The following is a 4,336-nucleotide window of genomic DNA, read 5'->3' on the forward strand; positions in this document are numbered from 1 at the left end:
AAAGAAGAACGGCGCGATCGGCACTCGAAGAGGATTTCCTTGAAGAAGAAGGTGTACTATATGAAGCAGGAATGGGCGATTAATGGTAAGAAGCTTAAAAATGAATTTTTCAATAAAAAAACTAATGCCGAAACTTTAAACGCGTTTTTCTCGAAACTAAGTTTTTCAATACGGTGTACACGATATCTCGAGTTTTAATGAATGAATCGACTTGAAATTTTAACCATATATTCTCTGGAATAGTGTCTCTCGTCTGGCGAAGCATTTTTTTGATATCGTTTTTTGTGTAATTGTTATAAACAATAATCACATCAAATTTGGGCAAAAGAATAGAAAAAAATTTCAAGAATTTTTTTTTCGGCGCCAAAATTTTTTATCGACAAAATCCTCCGTCAGACGAGAGTCAATACTATGTAGATGATAACCATATTTTGTTTTTTGTTTCAGATCACCCAGACGTGAGATTTCATGTACACCGTTTGGGCACATAAAAAAAACGGACCTGCACTTGAAGGAGTGCCACGACGGCAATTTTGAATATTTCGACTTGAAAATTTTTTTACAAATACTTGAATATATAATAAATATGACGGTTTAATTTAATTTAATGTACGAGTCATATTTTGTTAGAAAAAAAATTCGGAAAATCGGCCTGTTTTTTCCCTTGTCACAGTAGACTTCCCCCTTAAGAAATTAAAGGTGACCTTCACGTGATCTTCAAACAACTATCCAAGGTTAAACCAATGACACCATCTTATGTGCCCCTCGAAGTCACAAAACTTTTGTCTGAAACATTTTTCTTTAAAATGTCGCGTTTACAAAAAAATCGGGTGAGACGGGTGGTCTGGGACACCCTGTATATACTTATATAATATAAAATTTTATTTTTTAGCAGGTGAAATATGGAAATATTATTGGACCAAATAAAAGTAAAACACCAACTATGTCAACATCTACATTTATCATTATTAAGAAGAACAACGATAATTCAAACTTAGGAAAATGTGTTTAAGCGTACTGAAAAGCAACATTACAAGTACTTATTGAACCCAAAATATATATAAGTATATTTATTATAGAGTGAATGTATTATAAAACATTTTAAGTTAAAAATTATGACGTAGTGAAACTAAAATATTTTAGAATGAAGCAAAGTATGATAAATGTTAAGTTTAACAGAGTGTACATTGATAAAATAAGATCAAATTTTATAAAGATTTTACTAATAAACTATTATGATTATAAACTAGATTATTAACTATTAAGATATGTTATATATTATTATCATCATAAATATAAACACTAAAATTGTTTAAAATTTTATGTAAATAAAAAACTAAAAATAATAAATAATGTTTGTGTGTATTCACGTAAACCAATATTTTGAATGCTTTCAGCGAATAGTGGAGCAAGCGCCGGTTGTTTGCATGGACTGAGGAGAAAGTCGACGTAAGGACATGCTCACGTGTTTGCACGCCGCGTTAGGCCCGTCGGGCAGCGATGCCCTTGCAAATGATCTGAGGGCAGGAGCGTGTAAGAGTGAGAGAATGAGCAGCGGAGAGCTAACCCTGCGGACTTTCGGTCTTGACCGCGTTAGGAAGATTCGTGAGGCTGTTGAAGTCAGCTAGCGATTCGAATATCTCTGCGACCCATTGGTATCTTTTCCTTCACCTATGTGCGCAATACTAATTCTACTCGAACTACTTAATCCTATTCTCGCGGTACCGTGAGCGTGGCTATCTTTTCGCCGATGCGCAAAGGGCTTGTGAAGCCTTTGAAGGCGGCGAATTGCTAAGTTCCACCGTTCCTCCGAGCGGAGTGGAGCTAGGCTTCTGATGACCTTACGGTCACCCCGTTGGCTTTTCCGGACCTGTTGGCGCGCGTACGGCGCAGCGGAGAGAGCCACTCTAGTAGGTATAATAAACAGTTTCTGAGACGGAAGCTCCGAGGGGAATGCTGGGCGGAAGGTTATCGCAGAGCGCCGAGGATGATGTCACGCGGGGAAAAGGAGAGCTTATAGGCGCGGGGGCCGACGTCACGAGAGGGGACCGACGTAACAAGGGGGAGGGAGGATTGACGTCATACGTGCAGGGACTAATATTTGTACTGTATTACCGACAATATGTCGGTATTACCATCGTTACCCCCCTCCAGCGCTCGATATTCATCCAGCGATCGATATTCCTTTATCAGTCGGTAGGACGGATCCCACAGGCGGCCCACGTTCGATCGCCCGCGGCAGTTTACTCTACACTCACGACCCTTTCCGCGTTCTTCTGCGCGATTCACGACGATCCGCCCCACCTTTCTCGCGCAAATAAACGAGGCCTCGCACAGTAAAACAGCTGACAAACGTGATAAAACGGCGAATAAATGACTGACAAACGGTAAAAAACTGCATTAGAACAGCTGACGAACGGCAGACGAACGGTAAAGAACGGCTAACGAACGGTTGACGAACGTTGTTTAACGTTTTACTTACGTTTATATAATGCGTATAATTGCGTATAACGTCTTTTCGAACTATACTAAGTAAGAATAAAAAAAAATTATTCGAAAGAAAAAGAGACAAAATAGCTCGAATCTTATCGTTTATCTACTGTCCCAGCTATACATGCTGCTCTTGTGATATGGCTGTTTCTATTAAGATGGTTATATTATGGTTTTCCGGTGCGTTTACGTATATATGGTAAGGAGGAAATGTAAGTATAATAGAAATATTTTTTTTTTAATTATAACAGTTTATTTTTACCAAATTTTATAAATTTGCAATAGCATCATTCACAATATCTTTCAAAGCGCATGCCAACAATTCGCAGTCGACAAGAGACTCGCTCTTCAAGTCATCGCTCTCACGTATCATTTTAGCGGCGTAAAACAATCCGAGATTTTTAGACTCGTAACTTATATCGGTGATATTATTTCATTGCAAGAAGTTTACACATTTTTTAAATTTCATAATAATGATATTCGTATTTTCACTTAACCATGAATACATGTGAGCGATGCAATGGTCGAGATTAAATAACATATTCATTATTTCCGATTTTAAATACATGAACTTATTTAACAGGGTAAGCTTTATAATTTTATCATTGCGCATCTTACAAAATTCTACCGCAAGTTCTTGAATCTGTATAGATGAAAAATGGGATTCCGTTGACTGTATGTCTCTTGATTTCCGCACGTTTTTGAATCAGCGTTCTCCACATCAAAATATGCAAAATCAACTGATTGCCGCGATTGGGCAATTTTTTGCCACGCCAAGGGTAATTTTTACAAATAAGACAGATCCTGCGCTGATTCCGGTTTCTAGATATTTGTATTATGTGGATGTTGAAGCGTATCCAATCCAATCCAATGGCGCTCCAACCTCATGTCGGGCTTAGACCTATCTCTTTTTCACATATATGCATGTGGTGCGCACGCAGATTATACACATGCATGTGGAACCCACAGTTTCGCCGGTTCCAAACGGCAAATTTTGGAGAAAGGTTTTCTTGGCAGGAATACTCTTGGAGTTTGCCAGACCACCGAAGAGGAGCTACGAGCGTATGAAAAATTTTCTGACTCTGCAAAGAATAGAAACCTGGACCTCTAGCATAATAGACTGGTGCGCTATCTACCATGCCACGCTTCCGCTTGTTAAAGCATATCTCCTCTCCAAAATACGGACTGCTCGATACGGTCTGAAAGTTGAATTATACGACTATGAAAAAATAATTTAAAACAATTTATTTTTTCACAAAAATAAATGTAAATATCATGAAAATGTAGCAAAAATTATAACTTACGTGTCACATTTATCTTTCTTGCATGGAGATACTTCATCTTCTTCTTTGATGGAAACGTAATAATTATTGCGTTTCTTTCCAGCATAGGATGTATACATTTTGAATCACTGCTTGTCTGTAGAACGTTTTATAGAGCGACTGATGTAATAACGCGTATAAACTATTTAAAAACGAGCAATCCCTACCAGACATTGCATTTTTTTAGCATGATTTATTCATAAATAATATTTTCTCTTAAAAAAGCGTTAAGGGGTTACACCACAGTAGAGAGCGAAAATTTAACGTTTTTTTGCGATTTTTTTTTAAGTGGAAGAAAAAGTAAAAGGGTAATTCTTTTTAAGGATGTTGTTAAGCATGTTTTGAAGTTTAAAAAAAAATTTTGTTTATTAAAAAATATTACAAAATGGCTGCCCAACAGCCGTTTCTGCGGAACGGTTTTTTTTGGAGGGGCTCCGCGGCACGCAGTAGAAGTGCAGCAAAAATTAATCTGGAACAAAATAAAAAATTTTTTCTTAAACTACATTAGTATAGCTATAGAAATA

At 37.3% G+C, this 4,336-nt stretch overlaps 1 long non-coding RNA gene across 1 annotated transcript; it reads left to right on the forward strand.

Annotated features, from left to right (window-relative positions):
* Positions 1–487, forward strand: LOC106741541. The gene is made up of 2 exons (XR_001374193.1): positions 1–85; positions 448–487. It is a non-coding gene; the product is annotated as an uncharacterized LOC106741541 (long non-coding RNA).
* Positions 488–4,336: the final 3,849 nt, after the last annotated feature.

Source organism: Dinoponera quadriceps, unplaced genomic scaffold (genome assembly GCF_001313825.1).
Source record: "Dinoponera quadriceps isolate SergipeBrazil2010 unplaced genomic scaffold, ASM131382v1 scaffold663, whole genome shotgun sequence".
Taxonomy (NCBI): domain Eukaryota; kingdom Metazoa; phylum Arthropoda; class Insecta; order Hymenoptera; family Formicidae; genus Dinoponera; species Dinoponera quadriceps.